The sequence below is a fragment of the Protopterus annectens genome, chromosome 8.part1 (assembly GCF_019279795.1).
Source record: "Protopterus annectens isolate FY-2018-M chromosome 8.part1, PAN1.0, whole genome shotgun sequence".
NCBI lineage: Eukaryota > Metazoa > Chordata > Ceratodontiformes > Protopteridae > Protopterus > Protopterus annectens.
This window is the reverse complement of record NC_056742.1, coordinates 239,756,099-239,769,125: the sequence shown is the minus strand read 5'-3', so window position 1 is coordinate 239,769,125 and position 13,027 is coordinate 239,756,099.

The following is a 13,027-nucleotide window of genomic DNA, read 5'->3' as shown; positions in this document are numbered from 1 at the left end:
GTTACATATGAATCAGGAAAAAGGAGGCTCAATATACATTTTGTGCCAAAAAGAAATATTATTCATGAAAGTGCATACTTTCACAGATTTGTTCAAGCTAAAGGAAAGTATGTTGCCAGCTGCCTATATGATCTCTCTGAAAATTTGTAGGTTTGACCAAAATAGAGATGAACAAATCAGACTCAAAACTGCGATCAGGCTAACTGATACTGAATTGTCTCCGCAGTTGCAAATGAAGTGAATTTAACTTTGGAAAAAGCAATCCAGATAGCAAGAGACACTGAAATAGTAACCAAACAAAATGCAACCATGAATTCTGTAAATGATTTGTGTGAGGTAAAATACAAAAGACAGCAAATTCAATAAAAACATGATAATGGCTGCAGAAAGCATGTGAATGCTAGTTGGCAAATGCATGAGATATAATGTCTTACATGCTGCGATAGAACAGTTTGCTGAACATATTGGAAGCTGTAAGAAATTTAACAGGATGGGACATTTTAGTGTTGTACATAAAACTAAGCTAGTGAAAGAATTAGCTACTGAGAAAAGTATTCAGAAAGCATTTTTTTCCTTGTTCAATGACTGCTATGCTAAGCACTGAATCAGATGGGTAGGTCCTGAATCCTAACTCATGGATCCCCAGCAGTCTTTAAAAACTGATATAAGGGAAATGTTACAGTAGTTTCATGTGCTGCTTATATAAGTATTATAAAGCATCTACTGTTCATAAAACAGAGACAAAAATATGCTTGCTCACACACACACACACACACACACACATATATATATATATATATATATATATATATATATATATATATATACACACACACATATACACATACATATGTATGTGTGTGTGTGTGTGTGTGTGTGTGTGTGTGTGTGTGTGTATATATATATATATATATATATATATATATATATATATATACTTGGGCTTCAGACAAGTTGTTTTACATTAAGAAAGTCTGTGGACTGCATTGTTGTGGTAGGACAGGTAGCTTACATCCTTCTAAGTTGGGAATTGCTGATTGAAGGCTCAGTGTCTGTTATTCTAAAAGCGCATTAGTTCTGGTTTAAGCACTTGGGCTTCAGGGCAGTTATTTTACATAAAGAAGGTTTGTGGTCTGCACTGTTGTGGGAGGAGAGGCTAGATTCTGCCCTTCTGTGCTGGGAATTTCTGGTTAAAGGCTTATTGTGCCTGCTTATTTGAACTGTTTCTTTCTGAAATTTGTGCGGCTTGTTTCCTGTAGGCCAGAAGTTATTAGTTTATTGACCATTTTGGGCTAATTTCTATCTCTTTCATTTCCCTGCTATAAAAAAATGCATTTGCGCGGTTTTGCGCAGTGGGCAGCGCCGGTTAGCTGGGGTTAAACTATTCCCGGCTCCACAAAGTCTACTCTTCAATTTTTCCCTTGGAACAAGACAAACTTTCAACTTAAGCACTCAAACCATTCATTTCACAGCCCAGCTCTTGCACAAAACTCATAGCAAGCAGTAATTAACCCTAGCACTAGACACCCCTAGACTATCCAGAATGACAAGGCTTTCTGTTTGTCCCTACCAGCCAATCAATAAAACAGCTCACTTTACTTATTCAGGCATGTCCAAAGGGCAGTTTCCGGTGTACACTCCAGTCCAACTGGTGAATCTGGGCATTTTGAGGCAATGTTACAACTGCCTCATGTACACAGACAACCCTCTCCTCTTACCACCAAATACTAATATATGTGAGATATGCAATTATACAGCCAAACTGGAAGCAAAGCTCTCTCAACCCAAGACTGGAACTGACAATCAGGAGGAGAAGGAAAATACTTGCAACACACCACCAGTCTCACATAGACCTACTAAACCAACACTGGCAAATAGCACACATAAATACACAAAAAACATACTCGGAGGCTATAAATAAAAATCTGCAAAAGCAACAGAGACCTCCAAAGCAGACACCCAAGCAACCTCCACACCCCATCACAAACCATGAAACACATACTTCACATAAATCAGTGTGCCATGCAATCACAGCCCTTAAGGCAAAATAACATACCCAATACACTAGTAATAGGCGACTCTATAGTCAGGCACACTGATGTCCCACTAACTAGGCTGGACAAGGAGAAGGTTACAGTTAGCTGCCTGTCAGGCACCAGGATCTGCCACATAACACAAGCACTCAGGTTGCTCCAGAACAAGTACAAATACGACTCTGTCATTTTCCATGTTGGTGTGAATGACCTGAGACGTACCTCCCTGGACTACATGAAAAGAGACATGGAAGAGCTCTCTGATCATGTAGGCCAGGCCTGTATGACCCTGACCCTGAGTAGCATCCTGCCCTCACCAAGAATGATGCCACAGTATATAGACAAAATTATCAATTTCAACAATTGGCTAAGTTTCTGGTGTCATTCAACGGGGATCCAGTATTTGTCCACCTGGGATGACATGCTCAACAAGCCGCATTCACAAGAGATGGCTTGTAGCTGTCACCCTTAGGCTTTCGAATACTGGCCAAGGCTTTTGCCGACCCCATATTGCCTTTTTTAGGGAAGGCTCAAAAGACAAACCCACCACCGTAAATAGCACAAGTAACCAAAAACTAAGGGTAATGCTACTCAATGCCAGAAGTCTAAACCTCAAAATGCATGTACTCAAGGCACTCCTCAGTATGGAGAACATTGATATCTGTGCAGTAACAGAAACCTGGTTTAAGGCTCCAGAAGCACCCCAGCACTACCAGGCTATAACTCATAGCATACTTTTTGGCCACAGAACCCAGACCAAAACACAAAAGGTGAGGGTGTATCCATATTCATCAAGGATACCCACACCTCCAGGTTAGTGGAGCAGCATAATGCCTCAGGGATCATCCATGTGCAACTAACAATGGGAAAACTGCAATTCAAATTGTAGCTTGCTACAGATCACCCACCATGACCCAGGACCCCCATTCCGCATTTCTGTAGACACTGAAAAATATGAAGGTCCTACCAAATGCCCTAATATTGGATGATTTCAATTACCCAAGCATTAACTGGGAGAACTACTCAAGTACTAACTCATTTGCCCAACGCTTCCTAGAATTTATAAACTCGAATGCCCTGGATCAACTGGTCAACACCACCACCAGAGGTGACAACATATTGGACCTGGTCATCACCAACATGGGCGACCGGTGTTCTACACCGGAGGTCAACCCCTCACTGGTTAGATCAGACCATAGACTAATCACTCTGGATATCTACATACCACCCCCACCATCACCCCCAATCAAGGAAACCACCATGAAAAAACTTTTCAAAAGCAAACTTCACGTTACTTAAGACCGAGGCAGGAAGGTTCACAGCCCCCATCCCATGCTAAAGGACAATGCTGTCCAAGCTGCTGAATCCCTTACAAAGGCACTCAATGAGCTCCTGCAAGAATGCATGGATCGTGCTATCCCAAGCAAAACTAAGATTCACTCCTCCAAGAAAAGGAAACCAGTCTAGTGGACCCCTGCCATAAACAAGCTATACAACAGAAGGAGGAAACTAGTACAGAAAAGAGTAAAATCCCAAGAAGGAAAGACATCCCTGATTAGTATCAGCAAGAAACTACGATCCCTCATAAAATCATCAAAGGCTAGCTTCTAAAGAAAAATTGCCAAGGACTCCAAAGATAACCACAAGAGTTCTTTAGCTATGTCAAGAATCTAAGTGGAAACTCTCAGATCTGCTTTGAGTTAGTGCAGAATGGCACAAAATACACTGAACCAACTGATATTGCCAACATTCTGGCCCACAGCTTTAGTGCAAATGTCACCCCCCTCTCACCCGCTAAAGGGCCCATAACCATACCAGAAGAATGTAGAGCCCTGGCAATCACTGACACACAGGTTAAAACAGCCCTATCCAAAGCCAAACACACAGCCTCAATGGGACAGGAGGGTGTCTCAGGCTGTCTTACACGAATTCCAAAATGAACTAACCCCTCACCTAAACACACTGTTTAAACTCAGCCTCTCTACAGGCTACATACCCACTGAGTGGTGCACAGCAACAGTTATCCCACTCCACAAAGGGGGAGCCACAACGGACCCCAGGAACTATCACCTTATAAGCCTGACTAGCCTGGTCTGCAAGGCTATGGAGTGCATCATCATGGAACTTATTAACAGAGACATTGGGAACCTCCAAACATTGTACCCTACCCAGTCTGGCTTTGTTAAGGGCAGATCATGCATCCTAAACCTGGTGGACATCTTTGAGACAATTACCAAGGCTTTAGATGAGAGAAAGGAGGTCCACACAGCCTACCTAGACCTCGCAAAGGCTTTCGACACCATTCCCCATTCTGGTATTATAGATAAGCTCACCAGCCTGAACATAAACCCCTTTGTCATAAGATGGGTTGCCAATTGGCTCATGGATAGAACCCATACGGTGAGAGTTGCAGGCTGTAGGTACGACTCTAAACTGGTTACAAGTGGTGTCCCCCAGGGCTCAGTCCTGGGACCCCTCCTGTTTGGTATATACTTCTCAGAGGTGCAGGCAAGCACAGGAGGACTATGGCTGACCAAGTTCACAGATGACTGCAAACTGGGGGCCATAATTGACTCTCCGGCTGTTACAGACATCCTCCAGAAGGGTCTCACTGAGACGGATAACTGGTGACAAAATCATGGCCTCAAGCTAAATGCCAAAAAGTGCATAGTCATCTGCTTTGGAAAAAACAAAGTTCCCGCGAACTACCACATACGTGGTAGTCCCCTAAATACAGAAAATGTAATAAGGGATCTGGGGACCCAGGTAGATCGTAATCTCTCCTTTGATAACCATATTGCTAAGGTGGTTAGCAAATCCTTCTATGTGGCCCACCTAATCACAAAAGGGATCACATCTAGAACAAAAGAGGTTACTGTGCCCCTCTACTCATCACTCATCAGACCCATCATAGAGTACAATGGCCCATTTGGGATGTACCTTACAAGACTCCTGCAACATCTGGGAAGATCAGAGAAGTACCTCACCAAAAAGATTACTGGCCTCAAACAGATGCCCTATGCAGCCCAACTAAAGAAAGTCCAGCTGTACTCAGTTGCATACCAGTTACTCAGAGGTGATCTGTACCTGACATGCAAGGCCATGTCCAACCCAGAATTGATGGATATGCTCCACCTAAAAAAAAACAAATCCCCGAGAGCCACATGCTCTAGGGATCTAAACCTTACCACAATGATAAATAGGACATGCTGGAGGGATAGATTCCTGTCCCAGAGACCCTCCATGCTTTGGAACAAGATTCCAATCTACAATAGGCAGAGCCCCTCACTAACACTCTTCAAGAGAAACCTTGACGAGTGGATGGGAAACAGAAAAGTTACCCCGGGGATCACTGCAGTGGCTCTGCTGGACAGAGGCACAGGGAACTAATGGCTCTGCTGGACAGAGGCACAGGGAACTAATCTAAGGGGGCGGCGAAAGCCAACACATTCTGGCTAGGCTTATAGATGCCCTCGGGCAGATAGCCTAGTACTTACCTATGAACCTATATACATGATATATATATATATATATATATATATATATATATATATATATACATGCACATACATATATATATCTACACACACACACACACACACACACACACATATATATATATATATATATATATATATATATATATATATATATATATATATATATTTATATATATATATATATTTATGGATCTAGCAAACGTCAGAAATCCAAACTGCCGGGCATACTTACTCGAAAGAAGCACTTTCGCGTAAGCATGACTGTTGCCAAGGCTGTACTACTGTGCGGGTAAGGGAAATTTCCCTTTTCTCCACTGTAGTGCGGTTTCTGAAGGAGAATATTAAAGTAGGGAGGTGAGGGGGGGCAAATGTAAATGTCGTGTTTTTTTTTTTTTTTTTTTGTCACACGCTTTAACGAAAGCGCTTTTTCGATAAAAGCACTTTCGTTAAAGTGTGTTTGGGTTTTATGGATTCGGACGTTTTCTCAGTTGAGCAAACATCCTATATATATATATATATATATATATATATATATATATATATATATACGTAGATATGGATTATATTCCTGTGTTTTTAAGAGCTAAGCAATCACATAATATATTGAGTATGGTGTGTCAGTGGTTTAATTTCTCCAAGTGTTTTGGGCTTCTAATACCACAAAGGAATGAACCTCATTTCTGAGTCAAGTTTTAATTAAAATTTATGAACCTAGTTTTGTTTCAGTCTTTGGTTTTAGCCAAAAGTACTCTTTGCAGCACCCGCAATGTCCCCAGAATGAACTCCTTCTGCAATTCACATGGAGTTATATGTATCAGTAACATATCTAAATACAACTGTGAATTCTTTTTTATGAGGTCCATTGCTCCTACTACTATTGGAACTGTCTGGGTATCTTTCTTCTACATTGCCCTTGTTTCCATCTGCAAATCGTCATGTTTTATGACTTTGTATCTCTCTGTACATGAGACACTGTAATCGCTAGGTGTAGCAATTTCAATGATCGATGTTACTTTGTCATTTTGTCATGGACTACTATATCTGGTTTTCTTGCATCTGTTTTTCGTATTGCTGGTAATGGATGATCTCATGTGATGTACACTTCATCATTCTCTATAATGCTTTCTGTTTCATGTTTCCAATGCTTTTCAGCTATTTCTATATTGAAGTGTTTGCACAATCCCCAGTGCAACAATCTCGACACATTATTGTGACTTTCAGTGTACAGGCTCTGTGTCCTGAGTTTATCACACTCAACAACAAGGTATGTGGCTGTTTCTAATTCTTTTTTACTGAACCTGCATTTGTAAACCAGTGTGTACGTAGTCCAATATCTTTGTTGCCATTATTAAACTTTCATCATTTGGTTTCAACTCACCTTTACTTAACTATTCCTGTGTCAAATCCTGATCAACATGAAGTTGTTCCAGGAGATCTCTGTACTTGCCACTAAATTTATGACTTTTCCACATTTCTTTCCTTTCCATCTGCTCTTTCTCATTATATTCTTTATTTCGCTTTTTAGCACCTTCACTTGCTGTCTGATTTGTTTTTTGTCTTATTTCTGGTTTGATTTCCATTCCTACTTGTCACCTGAATGTTTCTACTAAACTAAGAGATCATCTTACACTTCCTCCCCTCATGTTTTAAAACTTTCACTATGTTTGGTATACACTGATTTTTATCATTTGATAAACGTGAAACATTTTTCTCATTTTTCTGTCTAACTGACCAGAACATTTTGGGGCCAGTCATTCACACCAAAACTGTAAATTAGAACAAGTTGATCAAATTGATTTATAGCTTGAACTTTATTCCTAGCTGTCAAGGCTGTTTTCAGTATTAGTTTTAGTCTTCTGAAGTATTCCTTACCAAGTTTTATTCTGTTGTACTGAACTGATGAACAGTTGGAGATGTGAGATGAAGTTGCTAACTACCTTTTTGCTATAATGAAATTTTGTGATTTATTAAAGTTGTTCTTTTACTCTGAATGCTGGTGTCTGCAGACATGTTTAGTATCACTAAATAAAATGATGGCGTAACAATTGTTGCTCATTGTGACAGTCGCTAACACTCGTCTCCTGAATTTATTTTGAGTTTTTGTTTCTTACTCTCACCATCCACCTCTTAAATTTACATTCAGGGTTTCTTACAACCTTCAACATCCTGAATTCATGTTGTCTGCTATTTTTCAGGGTCAATCCTCTCATCTCCCAAATTTGTATTCAGTGCTTGTTATTTTGGGTAACCCCCTCTAAATCCAAAATCCATCTTCAGCGCTTATCCTTTAAAAGAAGCTATAGTGGTTTGTTCTTGATCTCCAGTTACTATCCGTGTGGTTTTCATGTCCTCCTTCCATTTTTGTGGGTTTCATTTGAAACACTATGGTTGCTTTCTAGCTCTCAGACACCTTTTACTCTTTGTCCTTATCTTTGCTACCTAAGTCATGGCTGGAATGTATCAACAAGATCATCTGACTTATCCAGTTATCAAATAATTACCAAGCTAAACCTTTTATGAAAATGTCAAATGTTACACCTCAAGATATTTTCTCTTACTGCTATAGTGATTGACATTTTAGTGGTCAAGTATGAAAAGAATGGAAGATAAAATAATCTGTGTGCACAATGTTAGTAAACATTTGTTATAACAATAACTTGGGGTGAAGGGGCTTGATTGCACTAGAGATATGATGAATTCTAACTCCTGAGAGGCAGCCGAATGTTACTTTGTTATCGTTTAACCCTGTGAGTGATGCATTGTTGTGCTGCACTATGCCACTACCTATAAGAAGTATATTAAATGGCCAATGGATTGTTCTTGTAGCCCTGTAGGACCTGGACAAACCTCTATAGTAACACTTATCTGTAGTCGTGGCATAAATAGCTGTAAGTGGTATGGAATGGGAATTACTGTGTTGCTGCAGTTGGCTTTGTGTCACTCTTAATGGGTCTTTCTGGTTTTAAAAGTGATTTTTTAGCATCTCAGCACAGATGGTTTTGTGTTTGCCCTGCAATGTATGGTTACTGCCAGAATATGTACTTGCAGCAAGTTAATGTGAGAGGTTTGCCTCCACTTGTAATATATATTTGCATGTCTAACACGTAGACATTCTGTGGTAATTGTAGATGGTTGCCAGCAAGCTTGTGGTAGTGTATACACTGCCTCAAGGTGCCTAGTGCTAGAAGGCTGGCAACAAATGGTACAGGGACACAATGAAGATCCACAGACAATATAGAAATGCCTGATAGTACATGGTTTAGGTTCATAGGTTCATAGGTGTTTACTAGGCTAACAACAAGGGCCTTTTTAAGCCTAGCCATGCATCTCAAATATCTGACAAGTTCTGATACAGGTGATGATTGTAAGCAGGGACTTGGGAGATGAAACATTTACCAGCAGGGGCCTGGGGGATGAACTGTTTACAGGTTACCCTTGGTCTATGTAGAAGGGAAAGAGAGCAGTCCAATATATAAACAACAAAAAAAAAACTACAAAACAGATCAAAGTCATATACAATGCAGTACAATATGCATTATGTTATCCTTTGGGAAGTCATCTATCCAAGAGAACTACCACATTGACAATGTAAGAGTTAACCCAGTTGTTTTGGGATGGGGAACTTATGTGGATAGTGATGTAACTTTTGACCAACATGTGTCCATTGTTGTAAAAAAAGTCCTTCTACATTGCGCAGCTTATGAACAAAGGGCTTGTGTCTAGATCTAGAAATGTCATTGTTCCCTTTACTCAGCCTTCATTAGACCAGTCATTGAATATAATACCCCTTTTGGTATGTATCTATCCAGACATATGCAATAATTGGAATGCCTAGAGAGATACCTTACTAAAAGGATACAAGGCCTAAACAACATATCCTGCATGGACTGACTCAAAGTCCTGTCATTATACTGGGTAACCTACAGATTGCTAAGAGGTAATCCGTGTCTGGCATACAAGTAATCTCCCAACCCAGTACTGATTGATTTACTGCACATCAGCAAGTCAAACGGTATCAGAAATACTGAGACTAGGGATCTAAACCTCATCTGCAAAATCAACAGAACAGTTTGGCTGGACAGGTATATCTAACAGAGGATATAGTTGTTCTGGAATATACTCCCCATCTACATAAAACAAAGTTCATCCCTGTCCATATTCAACTGCAACTTGGATCTACGGATGGGAAATTACTCCAGGACCACCCCCTATATTAATAATGGATGGAGGCAGCACCTAAATGCCTTATGCATAGGTGCCCTCTAATTATCTGTGATATGATCTTAGTTATTCTTGTTAGGGGTAATGTATAATTATTGGCTGTGAGATGGGTAAGGCCAATCTCTAACCAAATGGGATATGTTAATTTGAGCACCAAAAGAGAAATTGAGTCGGCTTAAAATGGCTCACAAGGGCTGCTAGCCTATGTACTTATGAACCAATATAATGCAGTACACCAGAGCAGGGCTCAATACAGCTCAGTACGGTACAGCTCATTAAAATTCAGTGCAGTACAAAATTATAAAGATCAAAAGAACAGCACAAGTATTCAGGAGACATTCAATATGGTATAATTTCAGAGTACCCAAACTGCAGGCATGGTGCCACAGCACAATATTCCAATGAGATATTCAATGTAGTGTGAAATTATTAGTATTTTCCTTAATATTACTGCTGCCAATTACCAGTTCAAGGAAAAATATGACACTAAAAATGCTGTTTTTTAGGTCTTCTCCATCCAATCATTTTGCCCACTGCCAGTGTGGAAAAGTGCTGAACAGTAGTGGGTCATCATTCAGGATGTCTCTCTCAGCTGACAGCTGGAATGCACAGCCCCAAAACAGGGTCTACCTTATTACAGATGTGAATGTGGATGTCCACACGTAGTACAGATACAATGCTTCCAAGTAGCAAGACAGACTTAAGCCCAGCTATGAGGATTTGCTCATGAGTGAGTGCTTGTCCCATTGGAAAGCTGTGCTAATACAATCATACCCTGCCACCTTCCTTCTCCAATGTTGTGCAAGCTGAAAATGTCCATTTTTACTTGTGTACTTCTTTGATTGGCTTCTTCAGGCACATTAATCAAACTGAGGTGACCAGGGTTGTAGTCAGGGTCATTCTTATACACTGAAATGCCAGCAATAAACTATTCTGGCATGTTCAGCTGCAGTGTGTCTGCTGTGTGCTTGTAGGGGATCATTGGTGCTGTTTTTTTTCAGGTCTTGAAACACTGATAACTAAAATGTAAAAAGGCTGACATTTCATCATCTTTGCCAGTATTCGGATTACTCAAGAAATATATATTATTATGGATTTCATGTCTGTATTCATTCTCTTTTTGTTTATCTTTCTGGTTTCTTCATTCAGTTGAGCAACAGATATGACACAACTGTTGGCTGTCTGTGCCAGGTATGATGAAACAGAAATGAAATCTTTCATTCATTATATTCTTTGCCTCAGATATATATTCCATGCACTCGTAGGTCGCAGATGTCCTTACCTAATTTTTTACACAGAATAATACAAAAAGAAGGGGAAAATTGTCTGTCTTATGGGTGATAAAAGATTTTAGTGAAGTAAAGGTTATACACATGGCTCCAAGCAAAAAGCCACTGCCTTTTTACTCCTACAGCCTTGTAACTATGGTGCTAAATAGGAATACGGGATTTACACTGTGTGATAATCTAACAGATGCATGCTTCATAACAGGAAAAAAGATTGATAAATTCAGTATCTGTGCACCATCTGATATACATGGATTATAGTTTGCTATGTTCAGTTGTTAAGCATATGATCTACTGGGCTATAAGAAGCTTGATTAGCAAAACTTCCCACAGATCTAAATCTAAATTTAAATCTAAATCTATATGTACATCTATATCACCACCAAGTCAGTGACCACACCGAAATGTAGAAAAGCCGTTTATTCTCTCTGACGTCTCAGCAGCAATGCCTTCAAGGAGTATAATACATGCAAAAATCTTAACCTTTTTATAACAAGCACAGTTAAACACATAATCACACAATTAAGATAATTGAATCAATTAAATCAATATTTAAAACACTTAAAGTAAAACCCGCCAATTGACCTCTACATTCATTCCCTTAGGTATCATTGTATCAAATTTAGGTATATACAGGGCTTCTTTATATAGAAGCTTACTTTTAATATTATAATCTGTATAACATTAACTATTTTTTTCAAAAACTGATGCTTGCAGCCCCCCAGAATAACCATGATGTACTTTATGCAAATGTTCAGCCACTGAACTCTCCTCTTTTCCCTTGTCAGTGTCTCAAAGGTGTTCCAAAAGCCTAATTTTAAAGGCTCTTTTAGACTCACCAATATAAAACTTATTATAAGGGCACTTCAGGGCATAAATAATATCCTCTGTATTGCATTTATAATGTCCTTTTACATTAAACCTGACACCATTAATTCTATCAAACTTGGTATTATATGTTTACAAACCTTGCATCTGCCACATGTATTGGTCCCATATTGATGAACTGTAGTATTTAAATTCATAGGGGGCATGATAAATTTCCCTTTGACTAAAAAAAATGTTATATTCCTGCCAACTTTGTATGATATTTTGAGTATTTCAGACATCCATTTTTCAGCATCTTTTACAGATTTAAGGAAGCTCCAATAATACTTTACTAAATTTATCACTGTTTCACTAAAATAACTGTATGTGGTGACAAAATATATATCCGATGTGTTCTCCCAATTTGTAAAAGTTGCCAACTTATGTGTGACCCTGTTTCTTTCACTCCCATCTTTTGTTGATTTTTGCCACATATTGTTAAGTAACTTTATATCATATCCCCTGGATTCAAACATTGCACAAGTTCTAATACTCTCTTCCTGAAGCTCATTCTCCTCACTACATAATCGATGTAATTGAACAAATTCACCATAAGGCAAAACCTCTATGGTGTGAGGGGGATGGCAACTGGATGTTTTTAGATAGTGTATATTACCCTCATATTTCTATGTACCTTAGTGCACAGTCTAATGCCACTTGAAATATTTAATTCAACATCCAGAAATGAAACTTCTTTACCTATATGAATGCCTTCAAACTTTAAATTGAATCTATTTGCTTGCAAACCATCAATAAACTCATTTACTTTGTTTTCACCTCCCTCACATAAAAAAACAAGATCGTCAATACATCTAAAATATCTAATGACATGCTGACAATAAAATTCTGATCTATAAACTTACTCCAATTAAAATAAACCCATGCTTAAATTTGCATATGAGGGGGCAAAGGCCGCCCCCATGGCCATTCCCTGTTTCTGGTGAAAAATTTCTCCATTAAATTCAAAAAATTTTTTGTTAAACAAAAAGAAAAATCAATTCAATAACATATTCAGTAGCTGGACAATCACCTAAAAAGAACCTAACAGATTCCAGTCCAAAAGTATGTTCAATATTTGTGTACAGACGTTTTACATCCATTATAATCCAATACAATTTTC